Raw genomic sequence first — 23,426 nt, forward strand, 5'->3', positions numbered from 1 at the left:
TGCAATTTTACTTGGGATAGTTATATCTGTATATACAAGTTAATAATATGCTTACTTCTTGAGTGATAGCAGGTGTTATGGAGACCCATTTTTTAGGGTTCAGAGTTCAGGTAGATACCTTCTTCGCATAAGTCACTTGGCTTTCTAGCTTTCTTTAGGAATGGCTTGCAGACGCCAAAGTTTTTCAAAAGGATTATTTTCCTCCTTATTGACGTTCATCTTAGAATCTAAAATGCAAGGGATTCTGTAATAGTGATATGCCTTTATTGTTAAGCAATGTCATTGTCTGGGAAACAGGTAGTGTTTTACAAACGGAATACAACGGCAAGTTATTATCCTTTTTGCAATGGAAACATGTAAGTAGCTTGGTAGTAGAGCTAGGAATTGAATTTAAAATCCCAGTGCCCAATCATTTTCACTAACAACTTCATTCCTAAAGCTTCATCCATTTTCTCTGTCACTCTTTATATCACAAAGAATTCACACTACCTACCAGCAAGATCCTTTTAGATTCTCTTACATCTTTCAAACCCTCCTTAATGTGAACTTCTTTCCGCACTGAACCTGAATGTCTTCCAGAGCCTTATTGATCTAAGTATATCAACCTGTTGTTTGTGCTGCCTGTCTGTCTGTTGCAGTTAGTCTAATAAGTCTGTTGGGGTATTCAATTCTGTGTTTGGTAGAGTGACTATGTTTTGTACTCAGTACATCAGAGGTGTGGAAACAAAGAAGTAATCTGAGAACCCATTCAGTGGGAGCAAGTCCTGAAGAACTTTTACCTCTGCAAAGAATATTGTTTCAGAATTAAGAATATCTGGGAAGTAGACATGGCTGTGGAGCTGTCTAGGAGTCCTACGGATACATGAGAGCAAGAACCCAGTTCTGTGAACATTGAAGTGAAGGAATGAGAAAAAAGGGTTGGTTCTGCGTCACATAAAAAATTGTTAATCGTTAGGAACTTGTGTCTGCTGGGAAGCAAACACTGAAAGGGAACAGGGATGTAAGAGTCTTAAGAGTTTGATCAGGGACCCAAACCTCTGAAAATCAAAACAGGAAAAAGTCAGGGGTTGAGCAGGTAAGCCTCAGACCACAATGCTAAATCTGAGAGTCTTGACCAACCCAAAGGGAACTAGGAATAAAAGCTTCCCATGAGAGGAATCCTGCACTGGGCGGAAACAGACAGGCCGAAAGAACCCCATTAATCTTAGTCACTATCTAAGAACTACCTGATAAGGTGAATTCTGAAGGTGGAGTCTGTTAGCTAACTTCATTCCTTGCCGGAGAACCACAAGGTTTCTTATTGAAGGGAAACTCAAATAGCACACCTCCCTGGCTGCTATGGAACTTTAAATAGTTTTAAAATATTTGGGAAAGAATGGAATGTTGAATGAAACCACTCTTTCAACCTTCGTTGTAGCCAGTGGGGGTGAGGAGGGAGGGCTACAATCGAAAGATAATTTAAAATAATCCTAATATATTCAGTCATTCTGTTAATCAGCATACTTTTTTAATCATTTGTGGTTTGGGTGCCTAAAAAAAAGGAGGTTTTACTTGTCATTGTGTTTATGGGAAATTGACAGTTATTAATTGTTTTTAAGCTTGAACCAGTCCTTATTAGAATTCAAATGTATTTCCCACTACTGGGTCCAATATCTATGTAATCATTTATCTTAGAGTGAATTTTACTGTAAGCGTAATATTTACAAGAAGCAATTTGTCATTCCTGGGTTAAGTATAGAAACTTCAATATTTTGTGGATAAATATGTCAAAATAACTAAAATTCAAGCAATAGAAGAGAATGGGAAGCTTATAATATAGTGTCTTATATTAGACTTGGGAGGTTTGCTATTTGGTTTGACTCTGTTATCATTGTTTTATAAATATAATTTTCCAATTATTACCCACCATTAGTATTAATGGCATTAATGCTGGTAATCTGTCTCACTAAGGTTTTCAAAGTGCGATATTTTTTCTAAGCTAAATGAGTTCCAGGACTCCAGCAGCAATTCCCACCTTGATTTGCTGCACCCGAAGTCTCCAAATACAATTAATTTTAATTCATATAAGAATATACCCATTTTGGGTTAGGAAATGGAGTGGCAGATACTCACAAACAATTTTGGCACATTTCCACTCCCTAAATACTTAGATCTCTAATCTAATTGGCACCATATCCCCCTTTTTGTCACGGTAGACAGCACTCCTTGTCATTTAAACATTTCTCTATGTGTGTGTTCCCAGGTCTGGAAGCCTGGAAGAACACATGTGCAAGCCGAAGGCTGAGGCCCAGGAGGTACAAATGATCCATCATGCTTATGCCCAGTGTTTCTCCTTTCTGTGACCTGCTCCCCAGTCGTGCCCTAACATTCCAGTTGGTCTGTCTCCGTTTCCCGCTGATCCTCTACTCTATGCTCTGAGCATATGCCACTGATTGCCCCAGCTCGTGGCGCTCTCTCCTGCTGCCCTGTCTCTGTCCTCGTGTTCATTCACCCTGGCCTTCTCCTCCTGCATCCCTTACTTGCCCAAACAGCTTCTACTCTGTCATCAAGAGTCACATCACGCATCATCTAGCTTATAGAGAACTCCTTAATTACCCCCAACCGTGTTTTGCCTTCTTTGCTTTCTTTTCTCTGTTTGTTTTGTCTTTGTACAGTTGTTCAATATTAGTATCAATCTGTTTACATACCTGTTTCCATCACTTTTGCCAAAAACTGAAGGCAAGTATCATACATTTTCATATATATACCCTAGGTACTTGCTGACAAAACACCGCATTTTTATTGAATGAATGAATGAATCCCTCCTGTTCATTCTAGTGAACCAGGAGGCCACCTCCTTCACAGTCACCCTCTGAGTTCCTGCTGCAGGGTCCCTCCCACACTAGCAGCACAGGTGGGGCACCATCCTCATTACCCCTACACAGTGCCACATACGCCAAAGGAGCTTTCTCTCTACCTTAACTGAAATCTGACCTTTCCTTGGCATGCTGATCTTCAACCTTGTTACTACAAAAAAGTATCTCTGATAGAATAATTAGAACTACTGTGAATTCATGTGTCACTCTAAGTGTAAATTCGTTCACGTGTTAATTTTGCCAGTAGTGAGTGAATTGAAAAAGAGACTGGGAAACCAGTAAAACATAGAAATGAACCCCTAATGGTGACATTTCAGGAAATAGGAGAAGACAGATGGGAAGATATTTCTGGACCAGAGTGCTTCTGGGTGCCCTTCACATGTACCACACAAGCCATTTCCATTCCTGTACAGAAGGTTGGATCTGCTGCTACGACACTTTCTGGTTCTCCTGGGAACAGTATTTCTATTTTTGTCTTTTATGAAAAGGTAAAAACACCTGTCTTTCTGGTTGTCAGTGAACAGGAAGGAGCCCCCTCTCATGTAGTGACCAGAAAAAGCCAATAACAAGCAGTCATCTTTTTTCTACATTCAGTAGACACCATAATAACACTTCGCAGTTTAGAGATAGACAATGAAGTTCAATGGAAACAGATTTGTAATAATTATAATTATACCTTACACTGATTAAGTGTTTACCCAGGTGCTATGCTAAGCCTTTTCCTTTATTTCTTACACCAACCATATAAGTAAGGTTATTTTATTATCCACATTTTATAAGGAAGTTACTTAACTTGCCCAGGGTCGAACAGATAAATGTCTGAGTCACAAAACTGGTGCCCAGAAAGTTGTGACTCATACCACTAAATATGCCATCTGGAAAGCATCCCCTGGTTTAAAGAAGGGGCGCCTAAATTATGTTTACATGTCGATATACAATCTAGCACTACTGGTACTATTATCACTTGCTTTATATGACAAGATATTTATATTTACCTTTCCTTTTCTATTCATGAGAGTACAGAAGACATCATAATTTCTGAATCCAATTTTTACCTTAAATGACAGGTATAGGAAATATAAACACTTTGCTGTTATTTTCAATATTTGTTCGGCAAAAATTTATGAAATATCTACAATAGGTAAAGGACAATTTCAAAATATTTAGGGAGATATTTTAGAGGAAATCATATGGTCCCTGATTCAAAAGTGTTTACAACCTGAAAAGTAATATTAAGACCTCAGTAATATTACAAGTCCAACCTGCGTACAAGCTGTATCCAAATAGATAGAAAAAAGCCTGAGAAGTCACCCATCCACTTAGAGAGCAATCAGACTATTGGATGTCAGAGACATAAAATAACTATTGTCTCCACCCTCTTACTTTCAGGCAATTGTTTCCTAAACACTGTTAAAGTCACTAAGTTTGCATACTTCAGAAACTCCAGATCTTCAGTAAATCTCATGGAAGTGTGTGTTGGCATTTTCCTTGAGATTTCTTTTAAAGTATCACTTCTGTCCATCAAGTCAGAGTTCTTACAAGTGTAGTGTATTTAAATTTTTTTTATCTTTCCTGACAGTCTGTAGAGTCCCAATAGCAGCAAAAATCTAACTGAACTCCTACTACTCTCTGCAAATATGCTCATATGTTTATGTTGAGAGTTTTAATGCCATTTGTTGAAATATATTTAACCTATACCACTTGGTTCACACCACATTAATGCCAGCTCCTACGAGGCTATAAGCAATGCAGCCAACTAGTTGGTTTGACTGATTTTTCCTTTGAATTCACCTAATTGCCAGGCTTTTTAAGTATCTGCAGACACCTTTACACAAAGAGAAGGCAGGCTTCACATTAGCTAGCTAAAAGAGGGTTATTATTTTCTTCTGAGATCTGCTATGGACCTATATTGAGTGGCTGTTGGCAAGAGTTATCATCGTATTTGCCCTCTCCTCTTTCCCATTTTTAAAACAAGAATATGAATATAAAATAACCCAGAAAACTCTAAAGATGCTAAATGAATAAGTTAATAATCATTGTTTATTTAAAGATACATCTGTATTGTTCAAAGAGAGGGATTTCTTTTACCCTGAAATGCCAATAAGAAGCAATATGAAAAACAAAAATAGCAACTTAAAGAGATTTTTGAAAAGCTCCCATTCAGTAGTACAGTTGGGTTCTTTTCAGATAATCATTAAGAAATATTTAAGTACTATTTTCTATTTACATTGCAGTACGTATCACTGGCTCTTTGAAAGTTAACAGGGATTAATTTTCTTTCAAAATAAATATTCCACTTAACTAATTGTCTGTGTTCTTTCACTGCTGTCTACGCCATTCAAGCCAAAACACTGATCTCATTCAAAACTCAGAATTTCATCCAAACGTGTTTACCTGGCCACTAATAAAAGATTTGGGGTATGCTGTCTAAAATCCTAATGACAAAATAGGGAGAATCATAACATGTTCATAAAAATCGGATCGGACCGAACATCAGCTAATTTGAGTATATTTTGCTCTATGATTAACCAGTTCTTAATGACAACATTTCTTATCTTACAACTGTGACATGAAGAGGGAGCTGTAGCTCTTCTGAGACACAGTTCTGCAAGAACCAGCTTATCCACGCTCTCCGATCTCGTGTCTGTTTCTCTTTCTCTCTCCCTCTCTTGCGCTGTCCCTCATTCATGCACTCTTCCATCTTTTTGCCATTGTGCCAGCTCAATTTAAATGTATCTGCTCTGTATCTGTTCAAGTGGAGATAATCCATGCAAATCAGGAGCCGTGGCTCTCAATGCCTGGTTCACAGAGAGGACTCAGCTTGAGGAGGTCACTCGTTCACAGCCGCTCCTCCCATTATATTTTTCCCCTTATTGCAGAACTGCTGTATGTATACAGTGACTGAAAGGACTCAATTTACTGCAACTGCTGCCTGGCTTTACTTACAACTTTTTTTTATAAAGGAACTTACCTCCATCTGTCTTTTCAAGGTAGGAAGTCTGATTCTTCTAAAGACGTGTGTAATGCCTCCACTGTCTGCTCATTATCAAATGTCACTTGAATGCTTTATATTGTTGCTGGCATTAGGCACAAATACTGTGATTCCAGGTGCCTCACGCTTTTGTTACTTAACCATATAGGTACAATTGTTTAAGTGCCGGTTATTATAATGTTTATTTTCCCTGCAGCCAGCTTCAGTTTTACAATGCCAGAAAGATTAGAGTATCCACTCTGTAATGTAGAAATATAATCCTCTATCAAGTTTTTCCTCTTAGAAAAATATTAATTTCTCAGTATGTTTTAACTTATTATGTATGCTGGCCAATAATAGCCAAGTGTAAAATTCAACCGTGTTAAGATTTTTTTTTTCCCCCCAACCTGGAGAGTCCTCCTGCAGCATTTTCTGTGAAAAATAACTAACTGTTGAAACGTTTCTAACAACAGCAATAAAATAATAGATTTTACTTCATTTTGCTGCAAAGCAAAAACCTGAAGGCCTTATTGCTAACAGGCCTGTCAAATAGATTTATTCTTCACCATTTTTAAATTGTTACTAGGCTATGCAGAAGTATTACAATTAGTTAGGATTCAGTTACTGTCATTATCCATGTGATTATTTATTGTTTTGAGATTGAAATTGTATTATGAAAAAGTTTAAATGTAGCAAGGCTTTTAAAAACCCTGATGTTTGTATAACACTGTTTGAGATCAATTTTTAAGAATGATTTCAATAGCCAAATGATTAAGTTTGGACTAAAAATGCATGTAAGAGGCTAGCAGATTTGACAACATACATGGTGATTTATGTAAGCAATTCCTGGGCTTACATTACTTCATATGTGTCTCCTTGAAGTTACTTATAATATTTTAATCATTCTTTAGTCACATCAATTTTAAAACATACTAAGGTGTCATAACATTATATACTTAAAAAATCTCTTTTTGACTAGTACAAATATAATTAGAACATTCCAGTTATAATTTAGATTTCAATAAATGTAATATGTCTTTGAAAGTACTCCTTATTAATATAATTTTGCATTTATTACCTTATTTTTCTAAGAAGGCTTTGACATGTGGCTATGACAAGGCAATTTAATCTCTTATATAGGATACAATTGAACATAAACAGTAAACAAAGTTGACAGTCCTGAAAAGAAGAAAAAATTATCCTCTGGTATACTGAATAGTTCTGATGACATAAATCTTACATTTCATCTTCTAGTTAGATACTTGTTAGTGGAGTTCGAGGGAAAAAAATTTATTATCCACATAAAATATCTCAATGCCAAAAATGTGCAGTTCTTTTTCTTTTTGATATGGAGTCTTCTATTGAAAAAAAAAAATGCACCCTGATTTTTGAGTACAGTACAGGGCATGAAGCCCTGTCATTGTTAGCATAAAGAAGACATCTACACAAGTATTACTGTGCAGAGGGCAATCTTTCTGTCTCTGGCATTTGTTAGGTTACTGTACGTAGAATTTAACAGATAAATATGTTCTGCTTCGTGGCATTTTAGTGATCCTATTGGTATGCAAGCTACTCAGCTAGGATAGCAACAGAAAAAAAAAAGATATATGTTTTATAGCAGTGGGTAATAAAAGCCCTTCACAGTGAGAGAAGAGGAATTTGACTTATTTCTTACGCAGTAATTAGAATTTCTTTAAAATTCTTTAAAATACTGAGTTGTAAAGTAAACTGAGGCTTTCCAGGAAGGGCTAATTGAATTTATCTATTTGAGCCATGTAGTTGTCCATGAATATCTTCTTCACAGACACTGTCCCTGGAGAATTCCATTCACACCTTCAGCATTACAGGGAAAGAAAAGGATCCTTTACTAACAGTAAAGGATGATAATTTCATATTTAAAACGAGTTTGAGAACAGCACCCTACACAGGAAAACCTTAACAGATGGAAAGGTGTATGGGATTGCCTGGTTATGTGAACTTGAGACTAGTGTGAAACTAAAGGATGCCCTTTCAGAACAAAGGAATGCCATGGAATACTCTGTCAGCAGTCAAGCTGAGTATAGATACAAAAAGTGGCCAAGGAGATCTTTTGGGGACAGGGAAAATGCAAACAACCAGGCATTCTCTTTTCAACCAAATTACTAGGGTTTGACAGGTATAAAGGCACTCCCCATGGACCCTCAAACCATCGTTTCACAGAGAGTTATTTCAAAAGCACATATTTTATAGACTTTCACATTTGTTTGCAAACCTCCAAGAAAACTCTCCAAAGACCTAACTTGTATGCCTTAAGTTAGGTTTTACAACTATGCATCCTAAATAAAATGGTCACAACCTTCAACTCCCTTGGGTTTCTTTTGCTTCATCTGTAAACTTGCCATTCCTCTAGTAACTCATTCAAGCAACTGTTCAAGATAAGTTACATTTTACTCCATTTTAGTGTGCCTTGCAGCAGAATCTATAGAACTGGTAAACTTTATGGCTATATATAATACCAGGTTGTTATTCCCACCTGGCTCTTTTCTGCTGCTTTTACTGAATACAGTTAAAAAGATAAATTATCATCTTAAAAGGATGCTATGGAAGGTGTTAATAAGTTCTATCTAACTTCAGGAGTGTTCACTGGGGCCATAGAAACTTGCAACCCTGCTTAAAGGGAAATGATGTGCGTCATCAGCAGACATTCACTGCCAATATCATCTGTAAATATTTTAAATTTCAGGAAGGATTCTATAATGGCACATATATTTCCTAAATCATGGAAGTTATTGCTGCATATGGATTAATTATGATATTGAGTGAAAACCCTACAGATTTTGCTTTATAGGTAATAACTTAAATTTGTACACCACCACTAAGGGGTCAGTGAAACCATCATCCCCATTTCAAAGATAAAGAGAGGTACAGAGAGGTTAAGTAACTTAGCCAAGGCCACACAGTCGGGGTAGAACTGGGATGTGAACTCATTTAGTCTGTTCCTGGCTTTGAAAAATCACACAATAATGCTTTCCTAAATCTCTGATGACTAATAGTAGGGACATTCCACTCCCCACAAATAGCAAAAGTGCTTCAATTTACCCATTTGTCATCTGGATTCATATATCTGATCCTGATTTTTCAACTCTTTTCAAAGCTCTTCACCTCAATCTGCATTATCATGATCACACAGTTTTTAAAAGTTGTTTCATTTAATGCATGTCAGGAATGGTTACTGTTGCAGAACATTTGTCTTTTACCTCAAGGAGTTAAGAACTAAATCAGATCTGTAATTGACTGACTTGTCTACTGACAGCCTTTGAAGAGCCACCACTCCCCACCTTGTTTTTCTGTCTACAGAGCAAGATTGACATCTCTTTATATGTTTAAAATTTGTCAGTGGTGTAAAGTGCTCAGTAATGATGGAAATTAACCTGAGGCTTTATCTGACTACCTTTCCTAGCAACTCCATTGAAGATCTGATAACAATTAAAATTTTGATGCAAACAACTGTTCACATCAGAAAAAAAATATTTTTTTTCTGTCTTGTCATACCTTTCTTCAAAATATTCTGGGTAGTAGTGGCTCTTTTCCTCACTTTTCACTGCACTGGATGCATCTGAATGAAAATTTCCCCAGCCAAAATACACCAGCACATTAGAAAAGGAGATAAAGAAAACGAAGTAACAATGCATGTTGAAACGGTCTGACGGTGAAACACTGAACATAATTTATCTCTTCTTGTGTCAGTAGTTGTTATCTCCTTAAGGAGAACTGAGTAAGAACAGGTCTGCACAGGGTAGCATTTATGGCCTTACTTCTGTTTGTTTATTTGGGATAGCCTTTGAATTGTCTCCCACTTTCTTTCCTCCCACTGTGAAAAGATGAACTATTATGTATGTAACCCATAGGGATGTGATTCAAAGACGGTGTTTATTTGACCTGTGGATATCAGATATCTAATATAAACCAAAACCCAAACAGCATCAACACATAATCAAGTGGCAGTAGTTTGCAGAACATGGGTCAGTAGCAATTAAGCAAGCTACACATTTCTCAAGTAACAAATGGAAAACAATTTTGATGGTCTTCTGTGATACCAGCATTCTTTTTAGATCTTCTCTGAAGTATCAGGCAGACAGACTGCCCTGTATATTCACAACCTCTATCTGCTGGCAGGCAAAAAGCCCAAGAACCTACCTTTAAAGTTATTTTAATATATCAGTTTTGCTCGGATTAGCCAAGTTAGATGTCGACCATTGGTATGGGAAAGGTTGGGAATTAATTTAAATTTGAGCTAACCTCGTCATCATCTCTTGCTGAGTGAGTCCCTTAGCCTGTGAGACATTCTTTTCAGATTTGATTTCTCCATTACTTGGTTGATACTCTCTCCTTGAAAGGAAAAAAAAAAAAAAAAGAAAGGAGAGTGAAGAGAAGAGTGGTGAGAAGAGAACAGAGGATGGTGACTTTGAGTCTGTGCTGATAGAAACATTTAATGGAGTTAAAACTGCCCTACAACCATTTGAAGAACGTGTCCCTCATTACTAAATTCTTTGGCTGCAATACTGAACTCCCTATCTAAAAAGATGTCAACTTCCTGCAATTAAATATAAAACCAAGGGACTTTTCTTGCTGAGGAAGGTGTGCAAAAATACTTAAACAACTTAACTCTGAAATGTACTAGCAATCAGTTCAGACTGGACAGTTAACATATTCAAGCTGAAAACTAAAACTTCATTAGATAAGACGTACATTTTGGTAAGCAAAACTTCATTAGATAAGATGTACCAGGATTAGAAGGTCCATTTGTTACTGTTGTTGTTTTATGGTTGTTGTTATATATAGTTCCTTCTATTTTCTCCCAGAAAAATTAATCAAGCGCCCTTTTTGCATTGAGACCTCTTTTCTGTGCATTCACAATGCCTGCAGTTTATATCACGCAAGTCAGCCTCTAAGTGTGTTCTTTTTTCATATTTCCCAGGTTGTTTCATGGGTCATATTCTTGTACTCCCAGTAGTTTGTAAACTACTTGAGAGTGAAAATCATACTTAATCTGTGTCCTTCACAGTCCTAGCCTCAGCACTGAGACTAGAGCCTACTCTTGATTAATATTTGAATGGTTGATTGAATTTTGTAAAAATTGAGTTAGCTTAGGTTATATATTTTTAAAAATTGTTTCAGGAGCAATGAGAGGAACATCTATCCATCCAACACATTTCTTGAGACTTAGCTATATTCCAAATACTGAGCCTATGCTCTCTGACAGCGTATTAAAATTTACACATGCTTAATTTTAAAAATTGTGACAAGAAAGGAAATTATTCCAATGGATAAAAAATATATACTACGATTTCTCTTTTTGGAAGTTAAAAGGAGAGGCAACTGGCAAAAGAACCAAGGTGAAAAGTTAAGAAAAGAAGGAGACCGAAAGACAAAGAGAAAAATAGAGAAATATAGAATATAGTGGGGGAATGGGGAAGAAAGATGAGGAGAGGAGGGTTTAGGAGATTTTAAAGAATTCAGACTTTGGCATTTTTTTTTATTAACTTCAGTTTTCAGCTCTTTAAACCTCTGTCACTAAATCTTCAGATACTATAAATGAAATAGAAATAATAATTAATCTTAAAGAGAAATTATTCTTCATCTTAAAGCTTTGACTTTCCAGGAATGAATATGTTAAGAGGAGTTAGGCTCCTAAGCAACGATGAAAGCAAAGAGAATGTAAGGTGGCTTTTAAGGCAAACTACGGAATAGTCAATCCAATAAGAAATCTACAGAAAGAGTTTACAACCATAAATCAGGTTCTAAAAGGAATTTTGCAAATCCAGTTTTACCCAGGCAGACACCATCACCCAACCAATGTGGAGACAGAGCCTGTTAGAGAAGTGGGTTTCAGGGCAGCTTCCAAGGTACAATGATCGCCAGCCAGCATGCTCCTGGAACAATGAGACGTGGACCTCAGGAGGCAGTGCTGGCAGGAGCAAAACAGAAAAAGCAGTTTGGGGTCCACCAATGTGGATAGAAAGCAGAACTTTCTATCCCTTTCTGGGTGCCAAGGTCCAGGGGAAAGGTTCCAGTTCCTCCAAAGATTCGGAGTAGGTAAAGGAACTAAACATATGGATTTTCTACCCATTGAGGTACTCTAACCACATGCTACACGCATTTTGTTTCTCAGCTCTTAGTCATTCCATTTTTCAGCCTTTAGCCATTGAGATGTTAGAGTATTTGTGAAATCCTTTTGATTAGCAAGTGAAAAGCCATTGTATACTGGCTTCTGGGGTGTTATCAGTTTCAGAGAGGGATGGAGCAGCCTACAGGTGACTGTGGATATGTATTTCTAATTGATGAGAGAGATGTAGGACCTTTGTTTAAAATTCTACATTCTTCATTGGAAAACAAAAGCCAAAGACATTTAAAAATCACGTAAACTGAATTTACAGAGAAAACATAATGAAACAGAAAGAGGACTAGTTTCAGACAGACAGACCTTGGTTGGAACACAATATATGGGGAGTATTATTGAATCTCTCTGAGCTTCAGCTTCCTTAGATGGAAAAAATACCCATTTCTCAGCTTTATAGTGAAGAAATAAAATAATGTCTGCTACATGCCCAAAACAATGCTAAGTTCACTGAAGACATTTGAAGTACCTCTTTATCCTCATTTTGTTTTCTGTTCAAAATCAAATTTATAGTACCCTGGATCCCACTCACAGACATGGGTATTTAAATGTTTCATGACTTCATTTTATTTTGTAGCTAAGAAAAGAAAAGAGATTTATGGGACATCAAAGTGCTGTTACTAACAAAGTGAGGCTTAAAATTCTTAGGTCTTCTCATAGGCAGTGAGCAGACCACAGTTGTAAATTAGCATATCCTTAAAGAAAGATGCTTCCTATGCTGGGGGTCACATTTATAATGTTGATTTAAATTAATATTTTCACCTAATTCTGCTTCTCAGGTCCTAATTTAATATCCTTAAGGCCTGATGCCTATGGATCAGCACGTGTTAATTTCTACGGCTCTTAAAATGGCATGCCTGTCTGTGCTCTTAGCCTCTCGGGTGATAGGTGCTAATTCAGAGCTTGCTGAATTTCCTTCTGAAAGTGGTATCTGTGCAGGCCACTATGAGTTTCCAGTCCCAAAGTTCAAAAGCCAGATTGCAAACTTTTGAAAGAGTTGACTATGAATCAGACAAATATAAAACTCCCCCTAAGAGGACTCTCCTTCTTAGCTTTTTGTGTGTGAGAGGAGAGCACATAGCACATGTCAGAAGAAAAGAAGCATCAGGACATGAAAAAATCAAGAGGGTATTTCACGGCTTTGTAGGATTTTTCTGATTTCTTTGGAAACTATGTAAATGAATTCCTTAAACACAGACTGCCATTGATCTTTTTCTGGTGTTCATTGATTCCCTCGTCATTGCTTCATGTATGTGCTCTCCCAAAACATCTAGTATTGATATTTCTCTCCTTCATACTTTGTCCCCAATCCATTATAAGTATATCATTCAAACCCATTTAATTTCCTATGAAAGATTATATTAAGTGCACTTTTAGTGTAATTATGTCGATAGTGAAAGATAAACATGTATTAGGCAGTGCAAAATGCTGATTATCTGTCAGGGTAAATCTGTTTATTTCAGATATAGCAATCTGACAACCCCCTGGTGTTAATCATGAAAGTACATGCTTGTGCCAGGTACTGTTTGGTGCGGTTCTGACAGTGAAATGCACTCAATGGCTTACTGCTGTGACATAATCTTCATCATATATAAACCCATATACATGTGTATCTATGTCATAAAGTGCAGACTGTGGATTATGTGTTTTAAGCATGTGTGATGCACTTATATTTTTATTTTTTTTGTATGTATGGAAAACAAAGTATAATTTGAGAAGCAACAATGTGCAGTTCGCATTAACGGCACTGTGTAAAATAGAATGGCTTGAGTGAGAGTGGATTATAGGATTAGGCTGCATTTTAGTTTGTACCCAAAGCTGGGTTTGCCCTCAGTAATATCAGCTCAGAACCATTTGTATTAATCCACAGAAAAAAAGAAAGAGCCGGTAGAAAAAAGGAGAATCAGGAGGTAGGTCTGGAACAGGATATTCATCCGATTCTCAACACAAACATGCTTCCTTTATTCTTTAACTTTTTTCCTTGAGATAGTAGTTTCTAAATATATCCTAGAAACACTACTGACTGCCAGATGCTATTGGACATAAAGTTCTTCTGTAACGAGATAAAACAGTGTCAGGAAGTCAACATGTTACACATGCTGTGGCAGAATTTCACCAGGCTTTTGTGCAGCAGAAAATGAATAGAAATGACAATGAATTGAATATTCAGGCACAGTTTGCCAACTCCTCTGAAAAAATAATCTTGTCTGACTTTATTACATTGTGATCATTTCCTGAATGCCATAAAATGCTGAGTAAAATAATAAAAATTGATATGTATATTGACATTTCAGTTTTCTAAATAGAAGCTGAGAAAATATAAACAGCATTTGGTCTTTGCAACTCTTCCAACCGACCATTTGTATGCTGACTAATTCACTTACCCTCAGATACCTCATTCAGCCTTAATACAAATGTCTTCTGAAATAATTTCTCACCAGTAGATTATGCACATCTTTAGTTTGATTCAGAATTTACATGTGTAGTTTGCATAATTTTGCATCAGAGTGTCTGCTTTAAATTACGCAAAGGTCACTGTCATTCATAATCAAAAAAAGAAGGTGGATTAAAGGTCACAATTCAATAAAAAAAATTGATTAGAGGTAGAGATTTGTTCATGTGATACAATATCATTGGAAAGTGGAAATATGAGTCAACAAATTAACCTCAGTATGAGGGGTGACCTGATTCTGTGCCATCAAAAAATCACATTCAGAGTGCTTCTTTCCCAATGTATAACTTGTTTTACTCTATGGGGCAGTGACAGTTACTTCAGTTAATACCTCTTACCATTGGGTGTCTTTTATAATGTCATTTGGTTTTAGAAATGACATGATGACAATTTTATCTCCAAAATAAAATAGTAAATTATAATGAATTAATAATAGATATAGATTAGAAAGTCCCTCAGGGCTCATGGTTACTTCTACCATTTTTTCCCTGAGGTAGTTCTTAGTTCTTCCACTCTTTTTAAAGGATGGAGCTGTCACAGCACATTTCTTCTCTTACGTCACTATTTTCTACCTCTCCCGGACGCTAAGAGCCCATGCAAACCCTCTGGAATTTTGACATCTACTCAGTATTAAAATAGGTAAGTTCAAAATAAATGTAGCTAGTGATTGGCAGTTAGGCTTTTTTTTGATTTGTTGAACTTTTCAAAATACGTCTGTTTGACAGTGACTTGAATAAATGGAAAGCAATTGAAAATAAACAAACACTAAGTTGCAGTATATATTTTGTCTGTAAGTCAACTTGAATACCTGAAGGAAGATAATTGATACACATTTCACTTGGAAATTTGGCATAAGTTCTGAGACATTAACATCAATACTTACTGTAAAAGAACTCATATTTATGTCCTTATCTTATAATATTTTCCTTCTCATGTGTGTCCTTGACTTAAGGAGAAATCTTCCTTTCTTCCCTTAGCTGTTTGTCTATTCTATTTGTTATATTGGCATCTTAGCATAGGATCATCTACAAAAAAAAAAAACAAAAAAAGAAGAAGAAAGGTAGACAAGGAGGCACCACCTTTTTAAAGTACATTGTTTATTTTTCCAAAGAAAATCAAACACTTTTAAAGGAACTATAAAGGTTAAATGGTTTAAGCAGATTATAATTAGTTAATTTTGTTAAACATATATTGGATCAATTTTACATTATTTTAATTACCTTTTGGAATAAATGGTTTGGTGAACAAATTCACTTGATGTTCAGGATCAAACAAAATTACCTTTCCTCTGGGTAGGCTTAAGTTTCACAAAATGATTTGAAAATGACCTCCTTTGCTTTCATCTAAAAATATCTTTGGATTTAGAAAATGATTAAAGTTGGATATATTGTGTTTTAGGTCAATCATATTTTATCATTTTCATAGCTTTTTCTTTCTTTAAAGAGGAAAATAATGAAACTTCACTAAACAGATGTTCCCCCTTTAAGGAGACTCTTGGAATTTATACACTAACATGGGATTTGCAAGGTTGATTCAACTCTTATTTCTGCCAGAAGGCATGTATTATATTCTGGAAAGTTTATAAAAATTTTTGCTGGCAATATATAGAAATGAAAGATAGATGATCAGTAAACATTATGGCCAAATCAGAGATGTTCTGATTTATGTCTTTGCAGTGTATATATATATGTGTGTATATGTACCTATACTCATGCCTAGAAAGAAATCTCTGAATTGTAAACATCCAGATCCCAGGTAGTTGGAGGATACATTAAAAAGCATACATAACTATCTCTCATCCACCTCAATTTAGAGCATCTAGAGAGCAGTGTTGGGAAAGTGCAAATGGAATTTGACCTTTCTTTGTCAATGTAAAGTTAGCAAGTTATCCTAGTGTCCAATGCTATCCTGTCTGTCTTTTTCCTTACAACAGTGGTTCTCAACTAGGGATGATTTTGCTTCCCTGGTGAACATTTGGTAATGTTGAGAGGCATTTTTGGTTCAGGTTGGGGGTGGGAGGTACTGGTACTATGGGTATCTAGTGGGGTAGAGGTTACATATGCTGCTAAACATTCTAGAATACATAATTCAACCCCCACAACAATGACTAATTCTTCCCAAAATGTCAGTAATACCAAGGATAAAAACCCTCTCCTGTAGCACAGAAGAAGATATTTCTTCACTCTATGTCTCGACTCTGTTGTGTCTCTCTCTCCAACCCTCAACCCCACATAATTCCATACTGCATCTGCCTCAATGCTTTTCATCCCTCAGAACTCTCCAGGCACTCATCACTTCATTCAAGAAAGTACCACTGACCCATCTGATTGTGATGCCATCCCGTAGTGTTACCATCCCACTGTATCCCTCTGAGTTCTGTTGACTGACTTTTCTATATCCCATTCTAGACTATACATATTTTGAGAATTGTATGTTGTATCACTAACATCTGCATAGTTTGTGGAACATAGTAACTCCTCTATTAAGATTTGTTGTTGAATAAAGCCAAGTTTGTCTCTAGAAACAGTATAGTACAGAGTGTTAGGGTTTAGCTTAAATTATACTTAAAATGCTATCTCAGGAATTGAGGGTTAAATAAGTAAATCATAGTTGGTGGAATGAAAATACAACTGTTCTTAAAATTTTTGAAACAATCATTTGTAAGTAGGAGGTCTGTCTGCATATTTATGTATATCTATATAGCTGAATATGTTTCAAAATGTAATTATATGTTTATGAAACATGGCATGATTGTGTGTGTGTAGATGTATGTGTAGATTTGTGTGTGTACATATGCACATAATTTCAATAGGTATACATTTTAATGATGACATTCCATGATTGTATCATAAATGCATACACATAACCAAAGGAAGCATTTTTATATTTACATCATGAAATTTTTCACTGTTTATATTTAATATACCAAATATTATATTTGCAATAAAATAGAAAAATGCACTCTCCAACTTTAAAGAACATAGACACTATACCTTTAATAAAGTCACTGTCATTTCTGTTTTATGCTTTCCTGATTTCTGTATTTTATGTTATGAATGTGATCAATAACAGTATCAAATTATAAAAATACACCTGTACAATCGAATAAGTAAATAATTTAGTTTATTGATACTAGTCAATGAGGCCAAGATTACATTCTACATCAATTGTTACACTTTTAAGAGTAGTATTTATAACTGCATTTTGACAATATTATTCCCCTTTGTTATTCCATAAAGAGGAAGTGAAGTCTAAAGTCAGGCTGTGCCATTTAGAAGCTGTGAGACCATAAACAAGTTATTTAATTCCTTAAGCCTCATGTTTATCTGTAAAATGGGGGCAATACTGATATGTACTAATAGCAACCTTACATGGTTGTTTCATAGACAAATGAAATGATATTTTAAAAGAATTCAGCCTACAGGCACAAAAATTAGTTGAATAACGGTGACTATTACTAGTATAGTACTAGCTGCAAAAGTAAACATGATAGTAATAATAGCAGTGATAAGACAGCATGAATCCAGGGATTCTTTAGTAATCTAGAAAATATACCTAATAATATTTCTGTAACTTAAAATTAAATTTATTTTGGAAAATGTTTTATAAAAAAAGATCTTCTTGTATTTTTTTTTCCTACTGGAGTCATAAAATTCAGCATTTCTGATTCTTATGAGCAAACTCACCTCTCTTAATGAATCCTTTCTTCAACTACTTTAATCATCTCTGTCTTCTTTTTTCTACTTTCATTTTTTCATTGCATGTAACAGTCATTTTATCCTCCATCAATTCTATGGTGATACTTGTCTGTTTGAAAGAATTTTAGAGCAAATTCCAGAGTTATACTTCTTTAATATATCCAACAGCATTTTTCCTACTCTTCTATGTCCTGCTCTGGCTCAACAGAGCAACATAATCTTAAATACAAACCCAGATTCTTTTCAACAGGGTGTATCATAGACAAGAAAGGCTGTGAAATATGCAAATTTCTCACGAAACTAAGAGAATTCCCTAACTTTCTCTCCCGGTGATCCCAATAGGCTAATGGGTCAAACTTGTCTTTGAGAATAGCATTTCTACAAAGCTGATCATAGGGGCGGGCCTCAACAAATGTTTTTTCAGTGGAACTGGAATTATGAATGTTTCTAGTGAATGGTTCTATAAAGGCTAAAATAATCATAAGTCAAATTATCGTGAGTTTTTGTTGCATTCATTAATTTCACTTCTTAGAACAAGGCAATAATTGTAGAGGAAAATAAGACCTATGAATCATTTCGTCTTCTAAGCCTTCTAGGTCAATCATCCGAGCTTTCAGCAGTCATATTCTTTTTGCTGGTAGAGGATCTTGCCTCAACATTGGTGACTGCTGACTTATCAGGATGGTGGTTGCTGAAGGCTGTGGTGGCTGTAGCAATTTCTTAAAACAAGGCAGCAAAGAAGTTTGCTGCATTGATTGACTTTTCCTTTCATGTAAGATTTCTCTCTATTATACAGAGTTGTTTGATAGCATTTTACCTGCAGAACTTCTTTCAGAATTGGAGTCAATCCTCTCAAACTCTGCTGCTGCTTTATCAAGTAAGCTTACATAATATTCCAAATCCTTTGTTGTCATTTCAACAATGTTCACAGCATCTTCACCAAGAGTAGTTTCCATCTCAAGAAAGCAATTTATTTGCTCATCCATAAGAAGTAACTTCTCATCCATTCAAGTTTTGTCATGAGCCTGTAGCAATTCAGTGACATCTTCAGGCTCCAGTTAGTTCAATTTGATAGTTCCACCACATCTACAGTTACTTTCTCCACTGAAGTCTTAAACCTCTCAAAGTCATCTATGACAGTAGAAGTCAACTTCTTCCAAAGTCCTGTTAATGTTGCCACTTTGACTCCTCCTATCAATCATGAATGCCTTAACGACATCTAGAATGGTGAATCCTTGCCAAAATGTTTTCAAATTACTTTCCTCAGATTCCCTCAGAAGAAACTCTATCTATGGCAGCCACAGCCTCATTAAATGTACTTCTTAGATAATAAGACTTGAAGGTCAAAATTCCTCCTTGATTTACAGGCTGAAGAATGGATGTTGTGTTCGCAACAGAAAAACAGCATTCTTCTCTTTGTGCATCTTCATCAGAGCTCTCAACTGACCAGGTACATTGTAATGATAGTAATATTTTGAAAGAAAGCTTTTTTTTCTGAGCAGTGGGTCTTCATAACGGGCTTAAAATATTCAGTAAACCATGTTGTAAACAGACATGCTGTCATCCAGGCTTTGTCATTCCATTTATAGAGCACAGAGTAGATTTAGCATAATTCTAGAGTAGATTTAGCATAATTCTTAAGGGTCCTAATGTTTCCAGAGTGGTAAATGAGCATTGGCTTCATCTTAAAGTCATTAGGTGCTTTAGCCTCAAACAAAGTCATCCTGTCCTCTGAAGCTTTGAAGCCAGGCATCGACTTCTCCTCTCTAGCTAGTTAAGTCCTAGATGACATCTTTTTCCAATATAAGGCTGTTTTCAATACATTGAATATCTTCTTAGTATAGCCACCTTCATCAATTATTTTAGCTAGATCTTCTGGATAACTTGCTGTAGCTTTTAGATCAGCACTTGTTTCACCTTGGAGTTTTATGTTATGGAGATGGCTTCTTTCTATAAACCTCATAAGCCAACCTCTGATAGTTTCAAACTTTTCTTCTGAAGCTTTATAAAATTGAAGAGAGTTAAGGTCTTGCTCTGGATTAGGTTTTAGCTTACTTAGGGCAATTTTGGGGCTGTTTTGGTCTTCTATCCTGACCACTAAAACTATATCAGCAATAAAGCTATTTTGCTTTCTTACCATTCATGTGCTCACAAGAGTAGTAGTTTTAATTTCCTTCAAAAACTTTTCCTTTGCATTCCCAAGTTGTCTAACTGGTGCAAGAGGCCTATCTTTCAACGTGTCTGAGCTTTTAACATGCCTTCCTCACTAAGCTTCATCATTTCTAGCTTTTGATTTAAAGTTAGAGAGAGGCAACCCTTCCTTTCACTTAGAGGCCATTGTACGATTATTAATTGGCCTAATTTCAATATTGTTGTGACTCAGAAAATAGGGAGACCCGGGTCGAGGGGAGAGGGAGGGAGACCAGTGGATGAGCAGCCGGAGAATACCCGGTTAGTAGAGCAGTCGGAACACACATATTTATCCATTAAATTCATGGTCTTACACGGGTGTGGTTCATGGCATTCCTCAATGATTATAATAGTGATATCAAAGATCACTGATCACAGATCACTGTCACAGATTTCATAACAATGAAAAAGCATGAAATACTGTGAGAATTACCAAAATGTGACACAAAGACATGAAGTGATTACATGCTGTTGAAAAAAAAAAGAAAAAATGATTCCGATAGACTTGCTGGACCAAAGTTTACCACAAACCTTCAGTTTGTAAAAAAACACAGTAGCTGCAAAGTGCAATAAAATGAGGCATGCCTACGTTTTTTAGACCACCACTCTTACTAACATTTTTACAAGTAAACACTGAAATTTAAAAAACAAGTTTACTTAAATACATATTCTTTAGATATTTTTGACATATTATTTTTTTCAATGTTCTTCCTTGAATGTACAGGACTAATTCACATATATATACACACACACACGGTATAAACAAAAATGTGTGAATCTTTGACCCTACCTGGGGGTGAAACACAAATTTCTACCTTTGGCCCTTGCATTTTGTACATTGAATGTGAACAAAGTAAATATGCTTAGCCAAATTACACGTGAAACAAACCTCAAAAAGATACCATATATGATATTTAGGAATAAAGGTAACAGGACGTGGTAAGTGCATAATGATGTACATCAGTTAAAAACATGAAATATACAATTTTAAAGGAGGTTTTCTAGCAAGGAACTTTAGTTAGGGAGAAAAAGATTTATGGTCTTCAATTAATCATAAGTTTAATATGCACCAATGGTGATAGGACTGCTAAAAAAGAATACCACCACCTTAGGCTAAATTAATAGACATTGTAAAAAGGACAGTAGAAAGAATGATCTCATTATATTCTACAATTATTAGATCATGTCTGGCATATTATAATTAGTTCTATACATTTAAGGGAGAACATTGAAAACCACAGTATATCAAAAATAAGGGGCCAAGTTGAAGAAAGTTTTAAAAAGCATGTCATATGGGGAATAGTAAAATAACCAAGTGGTTGACCTAGAAAAAAGAAGACTAATGGGAGATATCATAAACAATGGATATGGATCACTATGGATATCTTTCTTTTGCTGTTTTTTGTTTGTTTGTTTGTTGAGACAGGGTCTCACTCTATTGCCCAGGCTGGAGTGCAGTGGGGTGAACTCAGCTCACTGCAACCTCCTATCCTTGGGTTCAAGAAATTCTCCTGCCTCAGCCCCCTGAACAGCTGGGACTACAGGCGCATGCCACCACGCCCAGTTAATTTTTGTATTTTTAGTAGAGACGGAGTTTTGCTGTGTTGCCCAGGCTGGTCTGAAACTCCTGATCTCAAGTGATCTACCCACCTTGGCTTCCCAAAGGGCTGGGATTACAGGTGTGAGCCACCGTGCCTGGCCTATGCATATCTTTCAACAAATATTAATTGACATTTTGGCAAGCACTGTGCTTATGTATGACATAAACACAGAAAATAGAAAAGAAAATTCTTCTGGTTTTTTTTGTTTTTGTTTTTTGTTTTGAATCAGGGTCTTGCACTGTCACTCAGGCTGGAATGTGGTGGTGTAATCAAGGTTCATCAGCCTAAACCTCCTGGGCTCACACAACCCTCCTACCTTAGACCCCAGAGTAGCTGAGATCACAGGTGGGAGCTACTGCACTAGGTTAATTTAATCTTTTTTGTTGTTGTTGTTGAGAATAGGGTCTCACTATGTTACCCAGACTGGTCTTGAACTCCTGGACTCAAACAGTCCTCCCATCTCAGACTCCCAAAATTCTGGGATTACAGGCATGAGCCACCATATCCAGTCAAGAAATTGGTCTTTTATCCTTTTGTAAATGGACTTTATACTCAAGAGGAGAAGATAGACTTTAAATAATCACACAAAGAAACATTTGATAACAAATAGTGATAAGGAGGAAGAGCTGCAATGAAGAAATAAATAAGCTGATTGGACTTAATTGGAATGGAGCATATAGTCAAGGAAGGTTTCTCTGAAGAAATGACATTTAAATCAAATTAATAAAGATGGATATAGGGAGAGTGGTCATTCCAAGCAATGAGAATAGCATATGCAATCCTCATAATTAAGAGGCCCTTAAAGTAGAAAAGAGCTTGGTAAAATTGAGGACAAAGAGAACAGAAAAGAGGAACATCACAAAGAATCAAGAGAGAACGTTGTGAGAAGAAAATGAGGCCAGATTGTTGTAGCTCTTTGAAGCTATGTTCAGACTACTGTTGAAAGTGCCAGGAGAAACTACTGAAGAATTTAAGCAGAGTGAGGCAGGGAGACTCACTTTTGCAAAGATACCTCTGGTTTTGGCTGGCTAATGTATTGGAAGGAGGGAAGAGGTAGTGAGGGAGCCCTTTAAGAGGCTACTGTAGTAGGAAAGACAGAGATGAAGGTCATTAGGCTTCAAGCGGAGGAGATGGAGACTGAATAAGAAAGACAGATTAAAAATATTTTTTTAGGGCTGGACACAGTAGGTCACGCCTGTAATCCCAGCATTTGGGAAGCCAAGGCAGGGAAATCACGTGAGCCCAGGAGTTCAAGACCAGTCCAGGCAATATGGCAAAACCCTGTCTATACAAAAAACAAAAACAAAAATCGCTGGGTGTGGTGGCATGTGCCTGTAGTCCCAGCTATCTGGAAAGCTGAGGCAGGAGGATGGCTTGAGCCCAGGAAGTCAAGGCTGAATTGAGCCATGATTGCACTACTCAACTTCAGCCTGGGTGACAGAATGAGATCCTGTCTCCAAAAAAAAAAAAAAAAAAAACCATATATATATATATATAATTTT

The 23,426-nt window shown here is 36.3% G+C and overlaps 1 protein-coding gene across 6 annotated transcripts in view; it reads left to right on the top strand.

The window, feature by feature from the left end:
- Window positions 1-5,482: 5,482 nt before the first annotated feature.
- ADGRL2 (adhesion G protein-coupled receptor L2) overlaps window positions 5,483-23,426 on the top strand; it is a 684,472-nt gene continuing 666,528 nt past the window's right edge. For 3 of the 6 annotated variants that reach the window (XM_031654066.1, XM_021925176.2, XM_021925212.2), the window contains exon 1: window positions 19,099-19,583. The gene's annotated coding sequence lies outside the window, so the exon portion shown is untranslated. Of the gene's footprint in view, window positions 5,846-19,095; window positions 19,584-23,426 lie in introns of those variants that run through there. The other 3 variants (XM_017962855.3, XM_021925156.2, XM_031654239.1) reach the window with 3 other exon arrangements.

The sequence above is a fragment of the Papio anubis genome, chromosome 1 (assembly GCF_008728515.1).
Source record: "Papio anubis isolate 15944 chromosome 1, Panubis1.0, whole genome shotgun sequence".
NCBI lineage: Eukaryota > Metazoa > Chordata > Mammalia > Primates > Cercopithecidae > Papio > Papio anubis.